General features: G+C 37.0%; 1 pseudogene; it reads right to left on the bottom strand.

Annotated features, from left to right (window-relative positions):
• Positions 1–11,326: 11,326 nt before the first annotated feature.
• On the bottom strand, positions 11,327–27,078 carry LOC118018141 (annotated as a pseudogene).
• Between the last annotated feature and the right edge of the window lie 473 nt (positions 27,079–27,551).

Here is a 27,551-nt window from a genome sequence, read left to right on the forward strand (position 1 = left end):
GTGGGTCACACGTTCCTGATATGTTGAGTAATTCTGGATTGTAGCCTGGACGTTGTAAATGTGATATTGTGGAAATTCTAAAACCCATTAAATTCCTCTGAGTTGTTTTGATTTTTTGGTTTTAAAATAAACCTGGTTTGACTTAAACTGCTAACTCAGTCTTTTTGTTAATAGTTCACATCTTTGTTCAAGGTTTTTGTTCATTTATCTTTAGCTAGCTTAGTCAGTCAGAGAACTGGACCAAGATTTTTACACAGAATTTGATGTTTCCTCTTTTATATTTTCCCTTTCTGGAATTCTCCCCTGACTTTACACTGGCTGTGTTTCCATTGAACTCTGAGGTTTGTCCAGAAGGACTACCAGTTTATTATCAGAGTTTATACCACTCCATACAGTGCCTAGTTGAGCCTATAGGCATAAAAATGTGAAACTTACACCAAAACATTACTTCTCCATAGTGATTTTTAATAAAAATTTTTTACAAAATTTATCATCTCTGACATGCTTGAGTCTGTTAGGAGCTTATTCAGCCACAGTGAAGACAGCAGAAATCAGAAGTTCCTCCTTCACATTTTAGGACTAGAATGTTTGCACCTCTTGCTTTCTCTGATCATACTTATGTTGTTGTTGTTTTTTTTTCAAAATTTTATTTAAATTCTAGTTAGTTAACATATAGTATAATATTGGTTTCAGGAGTAGAATTTAGTGATTCATCACTTGCATGTAACACCCAGTGCTCATCACAACAAGTGCCTTCCTTAATGCCCATCACCCACTGAGCCCATCCCCCACCCACCTCCCTCCATCAATCCTCAGTTTGTTCTCTATCATTAGGAGTCTCATATGGTTTGTAACCCTCTCTCTCTTTTTCCCTCCCTTCCCCTGTGTTCATCTGTTTTGTTTCTTAAATTCCATGTATGAGTGAAATCATATGGTATTTGTCTTTCTCTGACTGACCTATTTCACATAGCATAATACACTTTAGCTCTATCCATGTCATTGCAAAAAATGGCAAGATTTCATTCTTTTGATGGCTGAGTAATATTCCATTGTATGTGTGTGTGTGTGTGTGTGTATACACATCTTCTTTATCCATTCATCAGCTGATATTTGGGCTGTTTCCATAATTTGGCTATTGTTGATAATGCAGCTATAAACATTAGGATGCATATTCCCCTTTGAATCACTATGTTTATATCCTTTGGATAAATACCTGGTAGTGCAATTGTCAGGTCATAGGGTAGTACTATTTTTAGCCTTTTGAAGAATCTCCATACTGTTTTCCACATTGGCTGCATCAGTTTGCATTCCCACCAACAGTGTAAGAGGGTTCCCCTTTCTCCACATACTTGCCAACACCTGTTGTTTCTTGTGTTGTTGATTTTTAGCCATTCTGACTGGTGTGAGGTGGCATCTCATCATGGTTTTGATTTGTATTTCCCTGATGATGAGTGGTGTTGAGCATCTTTTCATGTGTCTGTTAGCCTCTGGATGTCTTCTTTGGAAAAATGTCTATTCGTGTCTTCTGCCCATTTCTTAACTGGATTATTTGTGTTTTGGGTGTTGAGTTTGGTAAGTTCTTTATATATTTTGGATACTAGCCCTTTATCACATGTCATTTGCAAATATCTTCTTCTATTCCGTAGGTTGCCTTTTAGTTTTGTTGATTTTTTCCTTCACTGTGCAGAAGCTTTTTATCTTGATGAAGTCCCAGTAGTTCATTTTTGCTTTTGTTTCCCTTGCCTCTGGAGATGTGTCTAGTAAGAAGTTGCTATAGCTGATGTCAAAGAGGTTCTCCTCTAGGATTTTAAAAAAAAAATTTTATTGTTATGTTAATCACCATACATTACATCATTAGTTTTTGATGTAGTGTTCCATGATTCATTGTTTGTGCATAACACCCAGTGCTCCATGCAGAGCGTGCCTTCTTTAATACCCATCACCAGGCTAACCCATCCTCCCACCCACCTCCCCTCTAGAACCCTCTGTTTTTCAGAGTTCATTGTCTCTCATGGTTCGTCTCCCCCTCCGATTTCCCCCCCTTCATTCTTCCCCTCTTGCTATCTTCTTCATCTTCTTCTTTTTTTTTTCTTAACATAAATTGTCCTCTAGGATTTTGATGGTTACCTGTCTCACATTTAGGTCTTTCATTCATTTTGAATTTATTTTAGTGTAGGGTGTAAGAAAGTGGTCCAGTTTCATTCTTTTGCATGTTGCTGCCCAGTTTTCCCAACACCATTGGTTAAAGAGACTGTCTTTTTCCCATTGCATATTCTTTCCTGCTTTGAAAGATTGATTGACCATATAGTTGTGGGTGCATTTCTGGGTTTTCTATTCTGTTCTATTGTTCTGTGTATCTGTTTTTGTACCGGTACCATGCTGCCTTGATGATTACAGCTTTGTAATATAACTTGAAGTCTGGAACTGTGATGCCTCCAGCTTTGCTTTTTTCTTTTTCAAGGTTGCTTTGGCTATTCGAGGTCTTTTGTGGTTCCATACAAATTTTAGGATTGTTTGTTCTAGCTCTGTGAAAAATGCTGTTGTTATTTTGATAGGGATTGCTTTAGATGTGTAGATGGCTTTGGGTAGTATAGACATTTTAACAATATTTGTTCTTCCAATCCATGAGCATGGAATGTTTTTCCATTTCTTTGTGTCATCTTGTTTCTCTCACAGATGTTCTATAGTTGTCAGGGTACAGAGTTGTTTCTTAATTTACTTCAGAAACAAAGTGATGCTGATATTTGGAATGGAGAATATGCTACAATGAATAAGGAATTTGAAATTCTCCTGAGGCCAGAGTTGAGCATACCATAGGGCTAAATGATATGGACTAATTCAGTAGTCTGATTTGAATGTATTATTATCCTACTGAGGGTTAAGTGGGGCTTTTTGTAAAGGCACCTGGCTCATGGGAGGGATTCATTACATTTTATTATCTCCCTTTTTTCTATTTGACTTCTTAGTCTCTTTCTACCCTTAATATTGCCTTAGTCCATTCTTTCCTTGATTAGATAAAATGAAGGCTGACCTCCAGAGTTCCCTTCCTTTAGCTATATCTTGATCATTTTTTGCTAATGCTCCCTTCTTTTTGTACCTTATTCAAATATAACCATGTAGGACTCCATGATTAATTACCTTATTTTCCAGAACTCAGAAAGCAAATGGAGAAAGTAAGTAATGGGATGAGAAGTAATATTTAAATAAGTCATATGTATCTAAAATGTGCTAGGTTACTAGATAAGTTATATATACTATTTTTAAGTTCCTTTTCATTAATTAATGCTGGTGGAAAATGCAATAAACGATTATCCCTTACTGTCTCATTCAAATATAGACACCCAGAAATTCTTGCTTAATGTCCTATTTTCAAGAAAACAGAGAGCAAACGAGGAAGACAATAGATGGATAAGGCAATATTATTTAATAAATGCCTAATATACACTATGTGGTGTACTAGGTGTCATAATACATAATATTTTAAAATTATTTTCATTAATTAATAATAATATTAATGTTAATGTTGTCTTCATTTTTTAAAAAAGATTTTATTTATTTATTTGAAGGAGAGAGAGAACACAAGCAGGGGGAGTGTGAGAGGGAGAAGCAGGCTTCCCGCTGAGCAGGGAACCAGATGCGGGGCTTGATCCCAGGGCCCTGGGATCATGATCTGAGCTGAAGGCAGACACTTAGAACTGAGCCCCTCAGGAGCCCCAAGGTTGCCTTCATTTTTGTGTTGATTACGTCCCTTATTTTTTCAACAGTGTATATGCCTGGTAGGGGTTGGGGATTAAGGGCTGGCCATTGTATTGTCCCTACTTTCAAGGATTAGCTTCAGATGGCTTTGTAAGGTAGATAAAAAAATTTAGGCCTATATAAAGGTCACATAGTTCTTAAATGGCAGCCAAAAGTTAAGTCCATTTTCTGTCTATATTTCCTATGTAAATTTAAGAATATGTTTGAGGATTAAATTAAATATGAAGCAATATATCAGGAGGAAACCGTGAGAAATTCTTAAAAAGTGAAGAAAAGATTGTCTAGTACTGATGCTGCCATTTCTCTGAAAGAGAATTACCATTTTGATTGTGAATTTTTTTTTCATTTCTTTTCCTTCTTTTTTTTTTTTTTTGATGTAGTGTTCCATGGTTCATTGTTTTCGTATAACACCCAGTGCTCCATGCAGTACGTGCCCTCCTTAATACCCATCACCAGGCTAACTCATCCCCCCACCCCCCTCCCCTCTAAAACCCTCAGTTTGTTTCTCAAAGTCCATAGTCTCCTATGGTTCGTCTCCCCCTCCAATTGCCCCCCTTCATTTTCCCCTTCCTTCTCCTGATGTCCTCCTTGCTACTCCTTATGTTCCACAAATAAGTGAAACCATATGATAATTGACTTCCTGTGCTTGACTTATTTCACTTAGCATAATTTCCTCCAGGCCCATCCATGTTGATAAAAGTTGGGTATTCATCCTTTCTGATGGCTGAGTAATATTCAATCATTGTATATATGGACCACATCTTCTTTATCCATTCATCTGTTGAAGGGCATCTCGGCTCTTTCCACAGTTTGGCTATTGTGGACATTGCTGCTATGAACATTGGGGTGCATATGGCCCTTCTTTTCACTACATCTGAGTCTTTGGGGTAAATACCCAGGAGTGCAATTGCTGGGTCATAGGGTAGCTCTATTTTTAATTTTTTGAGGAACCTCCACACTGTTTTCCAAAGTGGCTGTACCAACTTGCATTCCCACCAAGAGTGTAAGAGGGTTCCCCTTTCTCCACAACCTCTCCAACATTTGTTGTTTCCTGCCTTGTCCATTTTGGCCATTCTAACTGGTGTAAGGTGGTATCTCAATGTGGTTTTGATTTGAATTTCCCTGGTGGCTAATGATGATGAACATTTTTTCATATGTCTGTTAGCAATTTGTATGTCTTCTTTGGAGAAGTGTCTGTTCATGTCTTCTGCCCATTTTTTGACTTGATTATTTGTTTTTTGGGTGTTGAGTTTGAGAAGTTCTTTATAGATCTTGGATATCAGCCCTTTATCTGTAGTGTCATTTGCAAATATCTTCCCCCATTCTGTGGGTTGCCTCTTTGTTTTGTTGACTGTTTCCTTTGCTGTGCAGAAGCTTTTTATCTTGATGAAGTCCCAAAAGTTCATTTTTGCTTTTGCTTCACTTGTCTTTGGTGATGTATCTTGAAAGAAGTTGCTGTGGCCGATGTCAAAGAGGTTACTGCCTATGTTCTCCTCTAGGATTTTGATGGATTCCTGTCTCACATTGAGGTCTTTCATCCATTTTGAGTTTATCTTTGTGTATGGTGTTAACGAATGGTCAAGTTTCATTCTTCTGTATATAGCTGTCCGATTTTCCCAGCACCATTTATTAAAGAGACTTTCTTCCATTGCATGTTTTTTCCTGCTTTGTTGAAGATTATTTGACCACAGAGTTGAGGGTCCATATCTGGGCTCTCTATTCTGTTCCATTGGTCTATACGTCTGTTCTTGTGCCAGTACCATGCTGTCTTGGTGATCACTGCTTTGTAATATAGATTGAAATTGGGTAATGTGATGCCCCCAGCTTTGTTTTTCTTTTTCAACATTTCCTTGGAAATTCAGGGTCTTTTCTGATTTCATGCAAATTTTAGGATTGTTTGTTCCAGCACTTTGAAAAATGTCATTGGAATTTTGATCGGGATGGCATTGAAGGTATAGATCGTTCTGGGTAGCATAGACATTTTAACAATGTTTATTCTTCCGATCCATGAGCATGAAATATTTTTCCATCTTTTTGTGTCTTCTTCAATTTCTTTCCTGAGTGTTCTGTAGTTCCTAAAGTATAGATCCTTTACCTCTTTGGTTAGGTTTATTCCGAGGTATCTTATGGTTTTTGGTACTGTTGTAAATGGTATCGTTTCTCTAATTTCTCTTTCTACAGTTGCATCGTTAAGTGTACAAGAAAGCAACTGATTTCTGTGCATTGATTTTGTATCCTGCCACATGACTGAATTGTTGTATAAGTTCTAGTAATTTTGGGGTGGAGTCTTTTGGATTTTCCACATAAAGTATCATGTCATCTGTGAAGAGAGAGAGTTTGAGTTTTTTTTTGCCAATTTGAATACCTTTTATTTCTTTTTGTTTTCTGATTACTGTTGCTAGGACTTCTAGTATTATGTTGAACAATAGTGGCGAGAGTGGGCATCCTCGTCATTTTCCTGATCTTAAGGGAAAGGCTCTCAGCTTTTCCCCATTGAGGATGATATTCGTTGTGGGTTTTTCATAGATGGATTTTATGGACTTGAGGAATGTTCCCTCTATCCCTATACTCTGAAGAGTTTTAATCAGGAAGGGATGCTGTATTTTGTCAAAAGCTTTTTCTGCATCAATTGAGAGGACCATATGGTTCTTCTCCCTCCTCTTATTAATGTGTTCTATCACACTGATTGATTTGCGAATGTTGAACAATGCTTGCATCTGAGGATAAATCCCACTTGTTCGTGGTGGATGATCCTTTTAATGTATTGTTGGATCTATTAGCTAGGATTTTGTTGAGAATTTTGGAATCCATATTCATCAGGGATATCGGTCTGAAATTCTTTTTGATGGGGTCTTTGCCTGGTTTGGGGATTAAGGTAATGCTGGCCTCATAGAATGAGTCTGGAAGCTTTCCTTCTGTTTCTATTTTTTGAAACAGCTTCAGGAGAATAGGTATTATTTCTTCTTTGAGTGTTTGGTAGAATTCCCCAGGGAATCCATCAGGCCCTGGACTCTTGTTTTTTGGGAGGTTTTTGATCACTGTTTCAATCTTGTTACAGGTTATTGGCCTATTCAGGTTGTCAATTTCTTCCTGTCTCAGTCTTGGCAGTTTATAGGTTTCCAGGAAGGCATCCATTTCATCCAGATTGCTCAGTTTATTGGCATATAGTTGTTGATAATAATTTCTAATAATTGTTTCTATTTCCCTGGTGTTAGTCATGATCTCTCCCCTTTCATTCATAATTTTATTAATTTGGGTACTTTCTCTTTTCTTTTGGATAAGGCTGGCCAGTGGCTTGTTGATCTTACTAATTCTTTCAAAGAACCATTTTCTAGTTTCATTGATTGGATCAACTGTGTTTCTGGTTTCTAATTCATTGATCTCTGCTCTAATCTTAATTATTTCTCTTCTAATTCATGGCTTAGGCATCATTTGTTGCTTTTTCTCTAGTTCTTTAAGGTGTAAAGTTAGTTGGTGAATTCAGGATTTTTCTATTTTTTTGAGTGAGGCTTGGATGGCTATGTATTTCCCCCCTTAGGACCACCTTTGCAGTATCCCATAGGTTTTGGACCAATGTGCTTTCTTTCTTATTGGTTTCCATGAATTATTCAAGTTCTTTGATTTCCTGGTTGACCCAAACATTCTTCAGCAGAGTGGTCTTTAGCTTCCTCGTGTTTGAATTTCTTCCAAAATTTTTCTTGTGATTGAGTTCCAGTTTTAAAGCATTATGGTCTGAGAATAGGCAGGGAATAATCTCAATCTTTTGGTATTGGTTGAGACCTGATTTGTGACTCAATATGTGGTCTATTCTGGAGAAAGTTCCATGTGCGCTCAAGAAGAGTGAGTATTCTGTTGTTTTAGGGTGGAATGTTCTGTATATATCTATGAGGTCCATCTGGTCCAGTGTGTCATTCAAAGCTCTTGTTTCTTTGTTGATTTTCTGCTTAGATGATCTGTCTATTGCTGAGAGTGGAGTATTGAGGTCTCCTACAATTAACATATTTTTATTAATATGACTGTTTTGGTTAACAGTTGGCTTATGTAGATGGCCGCTCCCATGTTGGGGGCGTAGATATTTACAGCTGTTAGATCTTGTTGGATAGACCCTTTAAGAATGATGTAGTGTCCTTCTATGTCTCTAACTACAGTCTTTAGTTTAAAATCTAATTTGTCTGGTATGAGAATTGCTACCCCAGCTTTCTTTTGAGATCTGCTGACATGGAAGATGGATCTCCATCCCTTCACTTTCAGTCTGGATGTATCTTTAGGTTCAAAATGAGTCTTTTATAGACAGCATATGGATGGGTTCTGTCTTTTTATCCAATCTGCAACCTGTGCCATTTCATGGGAGCTTTTAGGCCATTCACGTTGATAGTGATTATTGAAAAATATGAATTTATTGTCATCATGTTGCCTCTGAAGAACTTGTTTGTATAGATTGTCCCTGTAAATTTCTGTTGTAGATCACTCTTGGGGTCTTTCTCCTTTTATAGAACCCCCCTTAATATTTCTTTCAGGGCCAGCTTAGTGGTCACATATTCTTTCCGTTTCTGCTGGTCTTAGAAGCTCTGCATCTCTCCATCCATTCTAAATGACAGGCTTGTCGGATAAAGTATTCTTGGCTGCATGTTCTTCTCATATAGTACCTTAAATATGTCTTGCCAGCCCTTTCTGGCTTGCCAGATCTCTGTGGATAGGTCTGACGTTATTCTGATGTTCCTCCCTCTGTATGTAAGGAATCTCTTCCCCCTAACTGCCCTTAGGATGGTTTCCTTGGTTCTAAGATTTGTGAGTTTTACTATTACATGTTGGGATGTTGGCCTGTTTTCCTTGATCTTGGGAGGGGTCCTCTCTGCCTCTAGGACACATGTTTGTTTCATTCCCCAGATTAGGGAAGTTCTCAGCTACGATTTGCTCAAATATATCTTCTAGTCCTCTCTTTCCATCCCCTCAGGGATCCCAATAATTCTGACTTTGGAACGTTTCATAGTGTCAGTTATTTCTCTGATTCTATTTTCATGGATTTTGAGTTGTTTTCCCTGGTTTCCTCTTTTTCCTTCTTATCTATTAATTGGCCTTCTAGATCACGAATTCGTTCTTCTGCCTCACTTACCCTAGCTGTTAGATTATCTAGATTAGATTGGATCTCATTGATAGCATTTTTAAGTTCTGCCAATTCAGCTTTCATTTCTGCCCTTAGAGACTCTATGTTGCCGTTAATTGATTTCTTCATTCTAGCTATTGTATTCACAGTTGCTACCCTGAATTCCATCTCTGACATCTCTGACATCTTGGTCATATCTGTATCCATTTGTAAATCTGTGACATAAGTCATAGTCTCTGAGTCTTTCCTATTTTGGGGGTTCCTCCTCCTAGTCATTCTGTTGATGGGTGGTTGAGGGAATGTATAGAGTCCAAATTATTGACCACAACCCAAGCAAGATGCACATGTTTTCTAGGGACCTTAGGGTTGTTGGCCTCTTGTTCTCCCAGCCTGTCTTCTGGGGGAGGGATCTGCCACGCTATTACTCAGGCAACCCTGTTTGGGCAGAGTTGCTCTTCCCCCTGTGGCGGGGGATGGGCTCAGTGAAAACCGTTTTTGGGGGGCTTTTGTTCTCTGGTGGCTTTCCCTGGTTGCTTTCTGCATCTCTTCCGAGAGTCAGAGCAGAAGAGATTGTTTCCAACCCTCTGCCTCAGAGCAGAGAGATCACAGTCTATTCTTCAGTGAGCTCTCCAGGCCACACTATCTCCGTTTCTGTCTGTGCTGCTATAAACTGCAGCATCCTGGGTTGTGTCCCCCTCAGCAGTGCTCCCAGTCCTCTCCTCCAGGTTGGGGCAAATCTCTGGCCATTGTGCTTCTAGCCAGCCACCCACAGTTCACACACGCAGCCCCACTGCTCCAGTTTCATTCCAGGGGGCTGCCCTAAAGTCCTTTCCCCACTGCTACAGGTCTGCGAGTCTGTGCCCGGTCCCTAGTTTGGAGGCTATCACTCACCGGCATTGTAGGATCCCAACAGCTTGGCTCCCTCCCCCTTCAGTTTATCCTCTGATATATGCCAGTGTAATCACAGCTCCCCAGTTTGTACCTAGAAACCAACCGCGTGCGATATTCTGTTTGTAGAGATCCAGATCTATCTTCTTACATCTCAGGCTGATCTCTTGGGTGTTCAGAGTAGTCTGGAAGATACCCAGCTCAATTCAAGGGACCGGTTAGAATAGGGTCCCCTCCTCCTCCACCATCTTTTCCCTTCTCCTTGATTCTGAATTTTGATTTTGAATCAGGGTCTTTCCATTTGTGCTGCAAACTAAATGTGTGTGTGTGTGTGTGTATGTGAAAAACAAATAATTTTTGTCTTCCAAGGTATTTTGACAACATTCCTCAGAAATCTTACTACCCTGTATGTGGAATTAATTTAAAATTTGTTCTTAAAAATGAAATCTGAGTTTATAGTGCACGATTGGAGTAGAAATGAAATCCGAAGGGCAATTATATCTTCCAAACACCACTATGTATTACAACTCAATAGTCACACAGAGGAGACACTTTTAGGACCTTTTCAGCATATTTTACTCAGTTCTACTTTTATCATCTCCTATTTTCTCTTACATTTAAAGATTAGCTGGTATTTTACAAAAGTATTCAGAATTGTAGTTGGGGATGAAGTAGTATATAAAGCCCATTTCTCTTATTTCCCTAAGTGGTATTTCAGATATTTGGACTTGTAATTTTACTATTCTTTTTCCATTTCAACAGTTAAAGACTACCCACTATTTTTAATTAATTTGGCATTGTACTTAATACTGAGAACAGTGAGCCATAGTTCTGCCATTGGGAACATTTCAGAAGCTAACAAATGGTCATAACATAAAAGAAAATTTGCTGGAGTAGGTAAGGGTCAGGATAGCATAGAAGAGGGAGAAACTAACTCAAGGGAGTTATTGGAAGGCTTTACAGAAGATGTAACACTTAACCTATTTCTTCTGTCATTGCTAAGATTTCACTAGAGAAAGAGAAATCTGACAATTCAGAAGAAATAGCATTTACTATTGTTCTTAGGTGAGAAAGAATATAAAAGAATTGGGTAACTGCAGTGAGTGGAGTACAGTATGTGCAAAGGGAATGGGGGCAGTATAGGTAGGAAACAAAAAGGTGAAATGTGTAGTTGGAAATGTAGGGTGGGGCCAAATGAGGTCTCGGTAAAATTAAAAAAAAAAAAAAACAAGCACAAACAAATATATCAAAAGTATTTCAAATAAAAGCTACTAAAATATATGTTTTATTTGTTAAATAGCTGTATGTGTTGGATTTTCTTGGAAAGGCTTAATTTCAGATATTTTTTGTTTCCATAAGTTTACTTGCATTTCTTAGACTACTTAGCCCTACCTTTTAATGAAATCATAGTTATTTTCCCAAAGTGATATAATTAGACTAAGTTCTGAGATTCTACATATGACCTTCTTTTGTTCTCTTTATATTGAAAACCCTTGTCTCAAAATATGTGAGCTTCTTTTCTTCCCCTAAGTGATGTGAGCTTCTTTTGTGCATGAATTCAAGGATATTAGTTTCTCATCATTTTCTCCATAACCAGTATCTACTCATTAATTTTCCCATAGCCCCAAGCACTTCCTTATTTCTCAGGTTATAGATGATAGGACTGAGCATGGGGTTGACTACCCATAGAGAAGGGTAACCAGTTTGTCTGAAGTCAATGTCTTTGGACTTCAGCTTCATGTACATGAAGAGGACTGTCCCATAAGATATAGTCACCACTGTTATGCAGAAAAGGCCTTTTTTCTTCCTTCAGCTGAAGTAATTTTTGGTACAGTATAGATGATGAAAATATGGGAAACAGAAATTAGAAAGAATGGAGCAAATGAAAATATTACATTGCCCAACATTATTATACTATTTTTCAAGAAAACACTTGTTCAGGCCAGCCTTATTAAAGTTAGTATTTCACACAAAATGATTAATGACATTTCTTCCATGAAGGAACACTCTTAATGAGAGTACATTTTCTGTCATTCCATTGAAAAAGCCTAATCTCCAGGAGACAGCTGCCATTCTAAACACAAACTGCCTTGTTTATGATGATGGGCTATTTCAGAGATTTGCTGATGACCATGTAGAAGCCACATGCTATCACTGCCAGGAACACACACTCTGTGGACCCCATTACATGAAGAGATAGACATTTATATAATACAGCCTGTGAATGAGAGGTTTTTTTTTTTTTATGGTAGCAAGTTTGTCAGCATAGAGGGGACAAAAGAGGATAAATACCAGATATCCACAATGACAAGGCATGTAGAGGCAGGCTTCTAGGAGGGTTATGATGACCAAGGTGCTGTTCTCCAGGAGGAGTGCCAGGTATAGCACTAACCAAATGACAAAAAGGAATTTTTTTCAGTTCCTTGGTACTCAGAATGTACTGAATTTCAGTTGTCCAATTGGTCCTTTCCATTTTCCTTTTTCATACCTGGAATAAGCCAGAAAAAGAAACAGCATATGAGTTAAATGGGTGGTCCCATATTATATAAAGTAAAAGATAAGTGGCGTAGAAGGTCCAACAACTATGTGAGCACCAGCTGGCATAGTGGTAACAGTAGTGAGAGCTCGTGAGATTCCTCTTCTGGCTCATAAAGCAGCTGACCCACATGGGTAACTTATTAAAAATGCAGGCTTCTGTGTTCTGTTTTCTGAGATTATAATGCACAAGTTCTGAGGCAGGGAAGAGTGATTTGCATTTTAACAAACATCTGCTATTTCTGATGCAATCAATCCATAAACTCCACTTTAAAAATCAATATTTTAGAGAGAGCATGCTTTATTTTTCTCAACAAAGATTTACTTATTTGATTTTACACTATGACATTCACTAACAATATCATTTGTTTAGAGTTTTATAGTTAACAAACATGTTCACATACATTACCTATTTTATTATCACTATAATTCGCTGAGGAAAATGAAATCCAGAGAGAAGAAATTTACATAAAATCATGAGTAAATAAGCTGCTATTCAAGTCTGCTTTTTCTGATTTTAAATCTCATATATTTTTTAGCTACACTTCGTTGTCATCCAAAAATTCTGTAAGTAGCTAAAGGGTGGGAATCAGACACCTTTTTAAAAATAATGCTCTCCAGATGATTTTAGTATGCAAATGAGGAAAGCCACTGATCTAGTGGTGTCTCACAAACTTTAGGCCATATGTGAACCACCTGGGGAATCTTTGAAGAATATAGATTCTGATTCAGTTGGGTTGAAGTGGCTCCTGAGATCTACACTTACTAACATGTTACTGGGTGATGCTGATGCTGCTTTCTACAGAACACACGAGTCACAAGGCCTCTTAGATCGATTCTCTCTAAAACCTTGGAGAACACCGTTGGTGCTTCAGTTGTGTGTACAATTGTAACTGGATAGTAGGCAGTGTGAAACTGAACATTCTGATGAGACTTGGAGGTGAGAGTTCTGTATAAAACAGTTTCATGTTCTTTAGATTGTAGATGTACAAGCAACTAAATTGCATATAGGCTGTCAATCTGAAAGTTATTTATCTTGCACTTGTTGAATTTGCAGTTAGGGCCAATTTTTTTTAAAGAAAGAACTTTGGGTGAGCTAAAGCATCTGGGTTGTGTGCCAAAGAGCATGGAACTTCTTCAATTTGAAAAAAAATTAGAGAGTAAATATTAGTAAATGACCTTCCTGTGTATAGTAAATGAATCACAGAATGTCCTTTTCAAAACAGCTCTGCATGTTTTTAACCAGAGTTGCAAAATATTTCCCTAGATAAATAAATTAATTGATCCAATGGATGAGTTACTACTTAGTATTTTCAAAAAACGGCTGTGGAGATGGTATAGGATTTGCCTTGTGATTGTCATTTGACAGTAAGTTATGTTGCTCTCTAAGGAAACAATGATCATACCATGTAGTCAATTTAGAAGGAAGTTTACAATCCTATTGGCTATTGGAAAGAGGACTCTTATCCAATGTAAGCTGCACCAAACTATGCAAGTTTACAAAGAGAACATGAGGAGGTGGCTAGGCCAAGATACACTCCTGTTTAAGAATGAAATTTGAATTACTGCAGAAGCATTATCAACCTACTTTTAGTCTGCCAGTAAAACTCTGATAGAGGCTTTGAACAAGCGTTAGTAATCTGGAGTCTATACTGAAGCCGTTTTAGGGAAGATATGGATCCGATCAAATGCCATTTCTTCCCTTCTAAGTTCTTCAAAATGTTTATCCCTATTTGGAAATTATTTTCAGAAAATAATTCTTTTATGCTGAGACTAAGGTGGTATATTTGGTATTCTAACAGCCCCAAAATTGTTGCTGCCAAGAGATTTTCTTATAATCATTCCTACAGAAAGCCACTCATCTCTTTTGATGCTTTAAAAAAATAACAAATTGGGGCACCTGGGTGGCTCAGTCGTTAAGCGTCTGCCTTTGGCCCGGGTCATGATCCCAGGGTCCTGGGATTGAGCCCCGCATCGGGCTCCTCGCTCTGCGGGAAGCCTGCTTCTCCCTCTCCCACTCCCCCTGCTTGTGTTCCCTCTCTTGCTGTATCTATCTCTGTCAAATGAATAAATAAAATCTTTAAAAAAAATAACAAATTGAGCGGAGGTAATTATATTTCTCTTGCAATGCTAGAGTAGCTCCTTTAAGAGGTAACTGATAAATTCCAAATATTCCATTCTTCAAAAGAGTACTGTCTCGAATACATTTGTGTTTGAAATGCTTCCTGCATTTTTTATTACTTCTTTATAAGATGAGGCCCAGAATCTGTGTAAAGGAAAGAAAAAAATTAAGATTACTGATAGTACCTGTAAATTTCTATTTATTGCCCATAGGATTTGGAATTTTAGATAAAATTGCCATCATTGCCTGCTACCTTTTAAAAAAGTTTTTACTTAAATTCCAGTTAGTTAACACAGTGTCATATTAGTTTCAGGTGTACAATATAGTGATTGAACACTTCCAAACAACACCCAGCGCTCATCACAAGTGCACTCCTTAATCCTCATCACCAATTTAACTCCTTTCCCACTTGCCTCCACTCTTGTAACCATCAGTTTCTTCTCTATAGTTAAGAGTTTGTTTCTTGGTTTACCTCTCTCTCTCTCTCTTTTTTTTTTACCCATCACTCATTTGTTTTGTTTCCTAAATTCCACATATGAGTGAAATCATATGGCATTTGTCTTTGTCCAACTAACTTTTTTCACTTAGCATAATACTCTCAAGCTCTATTCATGTTGTTGCAAATGGCAAGATTTCATTCTTTTGATGGCTTAGTAATGTTCCATTGTATATACAAACCACATCTTCTTTATCCATTCATCCATCAATGGACACTTGGGCTGTTTCCATAATTTGGCTATTGTAGACAATGCTGTTTTAAACATTGGGGTGCATGTATCCTTTTGAATTCATATTTTTGTATTCTTTGGGTAAATACCTAGTAGTGCAATTGCTGGATCATAGGGTAGTTCTATTTTTAACATTATGAGGAATCTCCATACTGTTTTCCACATTGGCTGCAGCAGTTTGTATTCCCACTAACAGTGTAAGAGGGTTCCCCTTTCTCTGCATCCTTGCCAACACCTGTTGTTTCTTGTGTTGTTGATTTTAGCCATTTTGGCGTGAGGTGATATCTCATTGCAGTTTGGTTTGTATTTCCCTAACGATGAGTGATGTTGAGCATCTTTTCATGTGTCTGTTAGCCATCTGGATGTCTTCTTTGGAAAAATATCTATTTGTGTCCTCTGCCCATTTCTTAACTGGATTATTGGTGTTTTGGGTATTGAGTTTGATAAGTTCTTTGTATATTTTGGATACTAACCCTTTATCAGATATGTCATTTGCAAATATCTTCTTCCATTCCATAGGTTGCCTTTTAGTTTTATTGATTGTTTCCTTCACTGTGCAGAAGCTTTTTATTTTGATGTAGTCCCAATAGTTTATTTTTGCTTTTGTTTCCCTTGCCTCAGGAGACATATCTGGAAAGAAGTTGCTACAGCTGATGTCAAAGAGGTTTCTGCCTATGTTCTTCTCTAGGAATTTGATAGTTTCCTGTCTCACATTTAGGTCTTTCATCCATTTTGAATTTATTTTTGTGTAGGGTGTAAGAAAGTGGTCCAGTTTCATTCTTTTGCATGTTGCTGTCCAGTTTTCCCAACACCATTGGTTAAAGAGACTGTCTTTTTCCCATTTCATATTCTTTTCTGCTTTGAAAGATTGACCATATAGTTGTGGGTGCATTTTTGGGTTTTCTATTCTGTTCTATTGATCTTTGTATCTGTTTTTGTGCCAGTACCATGCTGCCTTGATGGTTACAGCTTTGTAATATAACTTGAAGTCTGGAACTGTGATGCCTCCAGCTTTGCTTTTTTCTTTTTCAAGGTTGCTTTGGCTATTCGAGGTCTTTTGTGGTTCCATACAAATTTTAGGATTGTTTGTTCTAGCTCTGTGAAAAATGCTGTTGTTACTTTGATAGGGATTGTATTAAATTTGTAGATTGCTTTGGGTCGCATATACATTTTAACAATATTTGTTCTTCCAATTCATGAGCATGAATGTTTTTCCACTTCTTTGTGTCATCTTCAATTTCTTTCATCAGTGTTTTATAGTTTTCAGAATACAGGTCTTTTGCCTCTTTGGTTAGGTTTATTCCTAGGTATCTTACTGTTTTTGGTGCAATTGTAGATGGGATTGATTCCTTAAATTCTCTTTCTGCTGCTTCATTATTGGTGTATAGAAATGCAACAGATTTCTGTACATTGATTTTGTATCCTGCGAGTTTACTGAATTTGTATATTAGTTTTAGTGGTTTCTTGGTGGAGTCTTTTGGTTTCTATATAGAATATCATGTCATCTGCAAGCAGTAGAAGTTTTATTTCTTTCTTGCCAATTTGGATGCCTTTTATTTCTTTTTCATTTCTTTTCTTTTTCTTTCTTTCTTTTTTTTTTTTTTGTCTGATTCTGTGGCTGGAGCTTCCAGTACTATGTTAAATAACAGTGGTGAGAGTGGACATCCTTGTCTTGTTCCTGACCATAGAGGAAAAACTCAGTTTTTCCCCATTTGAGGATGATATTAGCTGTGGGTTTTTCATGGCCTTTCTTATGTTGAAGTATGTTCCCTCTAAACCTACTTTGTTGAGGGTTTTTATCATGAATGGGTGCTGTACTTTGTCAAATGCTTTTTCTGCATCTATTGAAATGATCATATGGTTCTATCCTTTCTTTTATTAATGTAATTATTTTGCTAATATTGAACTACATTGCATCTCAGGAATAAATCCCACTTGATTGTGGTGAACGATTTTTTAATGTATTGTTGGATTTGGTTTGCAAGCATTTTTATTGAGAATTTTTGAATCCATGTTCATCAGGGATATTGGCCTGTAGTTCTGTTTTTTTAGTGGAATGTTTATCTCATTTTTGTATCAGGGTAATCCTGGCCTCATAGAATGAATTTGGAAGTTTTCCTTCCTTTTCTATTTTTTTGGAATAGTTTAAGAAGAATAGGTATTACGTCTTCTTTAAATGTCTGGTAGTGTGATACCTGGGTGGCTCAATCAGTTAAGCATCCAACTGTTGATTTCAGCTCTGGTCATGATCTCAGGGTTGTGGGATTGAGCCCTGCATCAGGCACTGTGCTCAGTGGGGAGTCTGCTTGGGATTCTCCCTCTCCATCTCCTTCTACCTCTCCCTCTGCTCTATCTCTCTAAAATAAATAAATAAAATCTTTTTTTTTAAAATTTTTACATTCAGGTAGGCAACATACTGTACATCACTAGTTTTTAATGTAGTGTTCAATGATTCATTAGTTGTGTATAACATCCAGTACTCATCACAACATGTGCCTTTCTTAATACCCATTACCCGGTTACCCCTTCCCCCCACTCCTTCTGTAACCCTCAGTTTGTTTCCTGGAGTCCAGAGCCTCTCATGGTTAGTCTCCCTCTCTGATTTCTTCCCATTCAGTTTTTCCTCCCTTCCCCTATGGCCCTCTGTGCTATTCCTTATGTTCCACATATGAATGAAACCATGTGATAACTATGTTTCTCTACTTGACTTATTTCACTTAGCATAATCCTCTCCAGTTCCATCTATGTTGATGCAAATGGTAGGTATCCATCCTTTCTGATGGCTGAGTAATATTCTATTGTATATTTGAACCACATCTTTATCCATTCATCTGTTGAAGGACATCTTTGCTCCAAATCTTAAAAAAATGGTAGAATTCTTGGGAGTTTTTTGATTACTGATTGAATTTCTATGCTGGTTATTAGTCTGTTCAAGTTTTTTATTTCTTCTGTTTCAGTTTTGGTAGTTTATATGTTTCTAGAAATTTATCCATTTCTCCCAGGTTGTCCAACTTATTGGCATATAGTTTTTCATAATATTCTCTTATAATTGTTTGTATTTCTGCAGTGTTGGTTATTTCTCCTCTCTCATTTGTGATTTCATTTATTTGGATCCTTTCTCTTTTCTTTTTGATAAGTCTGGTTAGAGGTTTATAAATCTTACTAATTTTTTCAAAGAACCAGCACCTGGTTTCATTGTTCTCTTCTATTGTTTTTTGTTTGTTTGTTTTCTATATCATTTATTTCTGCTCTAATATTTATTATTTCCTTCCTTCTGCTGGCTTTATTTTTGTTTGTTGTCCTTTTCCAGCTCCTTTAGGTGTAAGGTTAGGTTGTTTATTTGAGATTTTTCTTGTTTCTTGAAATAGGCCTGTATTACTATATACTTCCCTCTGAGGATGGCTTTTGCTGCATCTCAAAGGCTTGGGACTATTGTGTTTTCATTTTCATTTGTTTCCATGTTTGTTTGTTTTTTTTATTCTTTGATTTCTTGATTCACCCATTCATTGATCAGTAGCATGTTGTTTAACCTCCATGTATTTGTGGTCTTTTCAATTTTTTTCTTGTGGTTGAGTTCTAGTTTCATAGCATTGTAGTCAGAAAAGGTACATGGTATGACTTCAGTTTTTTTTTAATTTGTTGAGGCCTGTTTTGTGACCTAATATGTGATCTATTCTGGAGAATGTTCTATGTGCACTTGAAAAGAATGTGTATTCTGCTATTTCAGGATGGAATGTTCTGAATATATCTGTTAAGTCCATCTGGTCCATTGTGTCATTCAAATCCATTGTTTCCTTGTTTATTTTCTGTTTGGATGATCTATCTATTGATGTAAATGGGGTTTTAAAGTTCCTACTATTATTGTGTTATTATCAATTAATTCCTTTGTGTTTGCTATTAATTGTTTTATATATTTGGGTGCTCCCATGTTGGGTGCATAAATATTTATAATTGTTATATATTCTTTTTGGATTATCCCCTTTATGACTATATAATGCCCTTTTTTGTCTCCTTTTACAGTCTTTGTCTTAAAACCTAGTTTTTCCGATATATGTATTGCTACTCCAGCTTTCTTTTGACCTATATTTCAGTGATAAATGTTTCTCCACCCCCTCTCTTTCAATCTGCAAGTATCTGTAGATCTAAAATGAGTCTCTTGGCAGCATTATAGATGGATCTTGTTTTTTATCCATTTTGACACCCTATGTCTTTTGATGGATATGTTTAGTCCATTTACTTTCAAAGTGATTATTGTTAGATATGGATTTATTGCCATTTTATTACTTGTTTTATCATTGTTTCTGGAGATTTTCTCTGATCCTTTCTTGTCTTTGTCACTTTTGGTCTCTCCTTTGTACTCAGAGCCTCCTTTAATGTTTCTTGCAGGGATGATTTAGTGGTCATGAACTCCTTTAGTTTTTTTTTTTTTTTTTAAAGATTTTATTTATTTATTTGACAGAGAGAGACACAGCGAGAGAGGGAACACAAGCAGGGGGAGTGGGAGAGGGAGAAGCAGGCTCCCCCCAGAGCAGGGAGCCCAATGTGGGACTCGATCCCAGGACCCTGGGATCATGACCTGAGCCGAAGGCAGTCACTCAACCGACTGAGCCACCCAGGCGCCCCTCCTTTAGTTTTTGTTTGGGAAACTCCAGGTCTCCATCTGTTCTGAATAATAGCCTTTCTGGATAAAGCATTCTTTCCAGATGTTCTCCATTCAACACTTTGAATATATCATGCCACTCTCTTCTGGCTTGCCAAGTTTCTGTTGAGAAATCTCCAGCTAGCTTTATGGGTTTTCCCTTGTAAGTTAAGGATTTCTTTTGTCTTGCTGCTTTTTTTCTTTATCAGTCTATTTTGCAAATTTAATTATAATATATATTGGTATTGGCCTGCTTTTGTTGATTTTGATGGGAGTTTTCTGTGCCTCCTGAATCTGGATGTCTGTTTCCTTTCCCAGATTAGGGGAATTTTCTGTTGTTATTTCTTGAAATAACTTTCTGGTCCCTTTTCTCTCTCTTCTATTCTGAGATTCCTATAATATGAATTTTACTCCGTTTGATGGGGTCACTAAGTTCCTTAAGTCTTTTCTCCTGTTGCATAATTCTTCTTTCTCTCTTTCATTCAGTTTTATTATATTCTGTTATTTTATTTCTATATCATTAATTCATTCTTCTCCTGCTTCTAGCTACCGTTCATTGCACCAAGCCTGCTTACAGTCTCATTGATTGCATTCTTCATCTCTGGTTGATTTTTTTTTAACTCTTTTATCTCTGTGGTAAGGGTCTCTCTGATGTCTTCTTTCCTCAAGCCCAGTGAGTATCCTTATGATTGTTGCTTTAAATTCCCCACCAGGCATGTTACTTATATCTGTTTTGCTTAGAACGCTGGCTGCAGCCTTATCTTGTTCTTTCATTTGGGAGAAATACCTCCACCTTGGCATTTTGCTTTTTTCTCTATGTTGGAAAAGCCAGTGATGTCTCCTTCTCCTGAAAGTAATGGCCTTATGAAGAACAGGTCATGTAGTGCCCAGGACCTGACACTTCAGGAAGTGTTTCCAGTGGGTGTTGCATGCACTCTACTGTTGTGTTTTGGCTGCTCTATCCTTCAGGCCAGCAATCTGCAGAAGTTCTCCTTGCCTACTGTGGGTAGTGTTTGGCTCTTGGCTTGAATGTGGTGAGTTTTAATTAAGTGTGCTCTTGTCTGCTTGTGATATGAGACCTAACACCACCTCCACCAGAACTGAGGCCTTGCAGGACTCTCTAGTGGGGAGATGTGGTATAGGCAGGGGTTTGTGCTGGCCTTCTTTTGGGGAGAGGCCCACCATGCTAGACTGAGGCAAGTGACTTAGAAGGGCAGTCCTGCCAGAGGTCAGGGGGCTTGGTGTAAGTAAGTTAGGCAGCCAGTGTCAGTGCTGCACTGCTTCCCGCATGTGGCTCTGTGTTAATGGTAAGGGGCAAGGGAGGTGCCAGCCAGCTCCTTTGTTCCCAGAGAGGTGTTTCTGTGACTGCTCTATCTCAGGGACATGCTCCTAGAAGAGGAGCTAATAATCTCCCCACTGTGTGCCCCAGATGTTCTTCATATCATTGCTTCCATGCCATCTGCCCCTGGACTATTTGCCTGCCTTCTCTGCAGGACCAATGCAGTGCCATTAGGGCTCTAGCCCTGCCAAACCCACTGACCTTTAAAACTCTAGGCTTTAAGTCCCACTAGTTGCAAGAACTCACAAAATTCAGCCTCTCTAGTTTTCCCAGCTGATGGCTTGGGGGAAATGTTTTCTTTGTACATTTCCCTGTGTACTCCTCTTTCTCTCACCCTTCTCCATGACCAAGACTCCCACTCTTCTGCAGCATCCCTGATCCTTTTTCTCCTCTAAGCCACATCTTTGCACTTCTTACCTTCTTTAAGGTGTCTTCTTCTTTCCCTTTAGTTGTGGAGTTTTTTCTGTCAGTCTTCAGGTTGATTCTGGGGGTATTTAGGATGATTTGATAATTATCTAGTTGTGTTTATGGGACGAGACAAGCCCAGGATCCTCCTGTTCCAGTGCCGTCTTCCTACCTGCTACGTTTTGAAGTAGTTTTTCATACTTGTCTATTTTGATGGAGGGGAATTATGAAATCATCATAGTACATCATTTGGTGGACTATTTTACTACTATTGAATAATGTTTTTAAAGAATTTCTATTAATACAAAAATACTTATGTTGAAATGGTAACATTAAAGAAAAACAAAAACTAGTCTTTAGCATTGTTTGCAAAGCCAAAACCTAACCAGGAAAACTTATGTGTGATAGATGCTGGAAAGATACATTTAAAAAATTAACCATGGTATTTTTTCTGAATTGTCCAAGTTTCTCGAATAAATATAGATACATATGGAAAACAGAAAATGTAATTTTAAAAATGGAAAAAATTGAGATAGGTGCCTAATTATGTTTGAAAGGTTAATTTATAGTAAAAAAATGTAAAATCTCAATTTAAATAATTTCAGCAATGTCTTTAGGTCTGGAGATTACACATTGAGGCTGAGTTGCACTGCATGCCCATTAGGATATTTTGTACATCCTAGGTGATGACAGAAAAGATAATTATAGTTAAACAAATTTTTTTTTTTTGGTGGGGAGCTCTTTAATGAGCCATTTGATTTTATAAAATTATGACCCATGTCCCAGCTTTAATGATAGGTTAAAAAATAGTAACTAAAACTTTTCTGTCAAAAAATGTAAAAGAATAATTTTATTTTCTTGTCACATTGTTCTGATATGACTTACTTAGGTGCTTCACTTAAGTAATGTTGGATATAGGATTTTGAGGATCCCTTATGATCTGAGAAGAAGGGAAAAAATGGGTAGAGAACTCTGTTTTTGAGAAGGAAGCTCAGTCACATGTTGACAGACCAGGACCTAAGAAGATGTACAGGAAGCTGGCTGCAGCTGTATGGTCAGATCAATGAACTTCAGAAACAATGATATTGGATATCCAGTTTTAACTTGTTTCTGTTCAGTGCTATGGTTTTTTTCCTACTATTCTTAGACCTGTAGTCAAAGTCTGTTTTACCTGGGTTAGTGGTTTCATGGTAAACAAATTATATTCATTATTTGGGTGAAGCAGTTCAAGGAAAGGAGAACATACCCTTCAGAAGTAGAAGTTGGCTGAGAGTACCTAGTATTTTATACATATATTCATCATTACCTCCTGTTTGTATTAGATAGGTGGTAATTTTATGTCAATTCATGTGGGTGATAAGTATATCTATTCTTTTAAAAAAATATTTATTTATTTGAGAGAGTGAGAGAAAGTAAGACTGGTGTGTGTGCATGGGTGTGCGCGAGTGCGTGCACACACACACACACACACACATGGGGGTGGGGCTTGACCCCAGGACCTGAGCTGAAACTAAGAGATCATGACTTGAACTGTAACTAAGAGTCAGAGGCTCAATTGACTGAGCCACCCAGGTGCCCCTGTTTAGGTGAATTCTTTGGAGATGCTTACAGTATGGAGTGGGATTGAGCTACAAATTAGGTTATAGAGTTGCAATAAGAAAACTGAACAGCTCAATGGCTTCTAGGTTTTCATTGAATGGTTGCAAAATTTCTGAATTTGTTGTGGATATCAAAATGCCACTCATATTCACATAAGTACAAGTAAATTCTGATTTTCAGCTTCAATAATTTTTAGATTATTTTGTACAATAAAACACTTTTTCTCTTCACTCACTAACTAAATAAGAATTAAATGACTTAATATATATAAAATTCTTATAACAATGCCTGGAAATTTATAAGTTTTTACTCTTACTATTAATAACCAAGAGCTAATGTAGCTAAATGAGGTGTTTCTACTATATTATCAATAAGACATGGTAGGATGAACAAAGGTATGGACAAAGCCACTGGAATATATTTGGATTAAGGATTTCAGCAGTATATGATAATATAGAATGGGTTAAGACATATCCTGATTGGTTATTTGAAACACAGAATGGATCTAATATAATTAAGTCTGTAGGGGATTATTCTTGAAGTTTTCAAAAGTTTTGAACGTCTTTCCCCTGAAGCAATTTAAAGCTATGGCTTAGAAAAGTGCATAAGTCCCTTAGAGCAAGAAATATTTAAATTGCCTTCCTGAGCGCAGAGAAAATTCTTTAGAGAAATTCCTGGATCTTCACAATAGGGCAATGTTTCCACCTGGGCTTGAAGGGCAAATGAAATCTTCCATATTCTCAGATACTTATTTTTATCATACTTAAAAAAAATATTTAATTTATTTATTTGACAGAGAGTGAGAGAGGGAACACAAGTAGGGGGTGTGGGAGAGGGAGAAGCAGGCTTCCCTCAGAGCAGGGAGTCTGATGTGGGGCTCGATCCCAGGACCCTGGGATCATGACCTGAGCCAAGGCAGACGCTTAACGACTGAGCCACTCACGTGCCCCTTTATCTTACTTTTGAGCTAGCACATCCAAAATACATTCCCTTTGTGATCAATCATATTTGGCTATAATGTATAGTTTTTAAAACAATTTTGCAATAGTACCCTTGCCGTCAATGTTTTCCAGACAACAAGGCCTGTGACATTGTGGTCCTCAGTGGTAGTCCCTTCAGACATTCATTAACCTCATGGAAAATTTTGTACAATAGGCTGCAAATAGAAGATCAAGGCAAAACAATCTGCTGTGTGTTGCAACCTAGGTGATGAATTGATCTTCCATTTAGAGGTAATTGCTGAAAACATACTAGTAAAACAAATCCAAGGGGATGTCAGTCCAATGAACCTAGTTGAAATAGCCATGTGTATGGGGGATAGAATATTTTTTACTATAAAGAGTCTATATAGAATAGGAATAAAAAAATTCCAAGAGGATTTTCATTGACATAGTGAGAAAATAGAGACAAAATTTAAAACTATGACCAAAAGAATGATTTGAATATCCAAAAAAGATGGATAGTTAGGTCTAGAATTTATTTTAGTGGGAATAAAAATTCATTTAATCAGAATATAGTTTCTGGATCCTTGGTTCAGTAGTCCCTACATATATAATGATGTCATTTCCCACTGGTCCGGTGAGGTTGCTGTACAATAGGCAGCAGATTTGCACTCTTGATCCAGAATATAAAGTAAGCTTGTGTTTCCAGTGTTCAGATTCTGTAACAATTTACCTCATAGCACCAATTCAGTTCTCTTTGGTTCTGTTTAGCAAATGTTTGTCTAGTGCTAATCATGATCAGACAAACAGTCCCTGTCCTGGAGCCTTTCACTGGGCTGCTGTTTGGAAAACTTTTATTACTTACTCTTGAATACATATTTTGATTTGTGTAAAAAGTAAATGAAGCAGAGAAAAGAGTTTTTAGCTAAAAGGGAAGAATTTTGATTTTCATTGTTATAAGAGTATTTGGAGAATTGTTTTGAGTACTTTTAATTTTTTGTTGTTGTTGGTAATGCATTCCTATGGTTAACTTGAGACATCATATTTGACACACACACACACTCATACACTCACACACACTCACACACACGCTCATTTAACTTTTATATGAATGAATTGAAATAGCCTTTCTTTAAACATGTCAACCTGAGTTTCTTGCTTTAAATGGTGCTGGCCTTTGCTATGGGGGCATAACACTCTTCATTACAATGTGAGTAGAGTTTGATATAACATCCATCCGTGTCATGAAAATTTTCATCCATGTGATGAAAATTAGTAGGTTGACTTCTATTGTTTATAGAACCTTTTTGTAGAAACATTAACTCTAATGTGCATCTGCATATCAGTAAAAATCTCAGTTTCTTAAAAAAAATACATTTGCTTCAATAGACAAAGTGAACTTGCAGAGTGAATTTACTTCTTAGTCATCATTTACTGAGGAATTGGGATTTGGCTGGCTAGCATTAAAGAAGGTGAATTTGGGACTCAGAATAAAAGAAGCATGCATCTTTAAGGTATAAAAGAACCTATAGAAGATGAAGTTGATTGAAATAAGGGCAAAAATAGGATGGAACAAGTACCCTAATAATAACCAAAGGCAAATATAAGTAGTTAAGAAGCCAGTTAAAATAGGTCCAAAGGATTCAGACCTAAAATTCACACTAAGTTTCCTGAATAGGGAGAAATGTTCTACATGTCAGGTGTCTTTTTGTTTGAGTGAATTAGAGCCTTTTCAATGGATTCTGTGTCCACAAGAAAGGAAATTTGTATGTGTGTGTGGGAGGGGTACTATTTATGAAGAAAAAGTAAAGGAAGGCCTGAGACTTTATGAGGCAAAGTCTTTGGATGGAAAACCTACTGTTTCTGATCCCTGAGTGATGGCAGTGAATATTTCCCTGAAGAATAACCCAAGGTGAGAGGTGTCAAAGAACTGCCCTTTTAGAAAATGTCTTTTTGGTCATGACATGGATGGATGTTATATCAATTGAACTTAAGCAGCAACTGGTTAAAGTGGCAATGAAAAGTTTTTTTGCATTAAGAAAATGAGAAGACAAGTCGCAGACTTATAGACAATATATGTAAGTCATATATCCAAAATATTATCCATAGCCAGAATATATGAAGAACTCTCAAAACTCAACAAAAAGAAAATGAACAATCCAATTAAAATGGGCAAAATATATATGTAATTATAAATATTATATATATATACATATACATACACACACACATACACACACACACACATATATATATGTGGATGAAAAGCAGCTATAATTCCCATACATTTCTGGTAGGAATGCAAAAATGATACAGCTACTCTGGAATACTCGCAGTTTCTTATAAACTTAAATATGTGCGATTCTTTATCCACTATGCCACTCTGAAATTTACCCTAGAAAAATGAAAACTTATGTTTACACAAAAATGTGAGTATAAATTTTATAACAGCTTTATTCATAATTGCCATAAAACTGGAAACAACTCAAATGTCTTTCAGTAGGTGAATAAACAAACTCTAGTACATCCATACAGTGGCATGCTACTCAGCAATTACAACTTGGATGAATCTCAGAGGCTTTATGCTAAGAGAAAGAAGCCAGAGACCAATGGCTCATATGATTCCTTTTATGTGATATTCTGGAAAAGATAAAATTATAGAATAAAAAGCATTTTAGTCTTTGCAAGATTTATGAGTAGACAAAAGGAAGGACGAAAAAGGAATAGCACAAGGCAGTGTTTAGGGTGATAGACAAGTTCTGTGTTCTGATTATAGCTATAGTTACATGAATCTATACATGTTTCAAAATTCATAGAACTATACACTAAAAGAGACAAAATCAACTTTACTATGTATTTTGCTGTATGATAATTATTACAATTTTGTTCTATCTCCCATCAAAAAAAGGATATTTGCATTGTAACAAGAAGACTTCAGTTAATTGGGTTTTACGGGAATTGTACTTGTTTTTTGGACAATCAGGGCAGTCAGTAAATACTGGTTGGGTTTATTGCTGACCATTGTCCCATCCAATTAACACACTTCTTTCCATGTTTTAATATGCAATGGGTTATTATTGAGTCTTCCTGACTAGGAGCCAGGCTATCTTTACAAGTTAGCTAATCAAATCTCTGATATAATGCATTCCTTATTGCTTTTATAGTTCATAAGACATTTCAGATAATTAGGGACCACAAACAAGCTTGAGTTTGGGCCGAGGCTTTGCGACATATTAATTATATGACTTTAGGCTTAAACTCTCTTTGGTTAACTTAGATAAATTTCTTATTTTTGAAATGATCGTAAGTGTGGGGTTTAAGTGAGGTGATGTGTGAAATCAGCCTCAAAAATTGCTGGCCCAGAATGGTGGATACAGTAGATTCTTCATACTTCCCTTGTTGATTATTTCACTTCTTTACCTTTTCTCTCTTCTTCCCCTTCTTTATTTTCTTTCTTCCTTCTCATTGGGTCCATGGCAAATTTTTATATATGTG

The sequence above is a fragment of the Mirounga leonina genome, unplaced genomic scaffold (genome assembly GCF_011800145.1).
Source record: "Mirounga leonina isolate KUSES-001 unplaced genomic scaffold, KU_Mleo_1.0 Mir_170, whole genome shotgun sequence".
NCBI lineage: Eukaryota > Metazoa > Chordata > Mammalia > Carnivora > Phocidae > Mirounga > Mirounga leonina.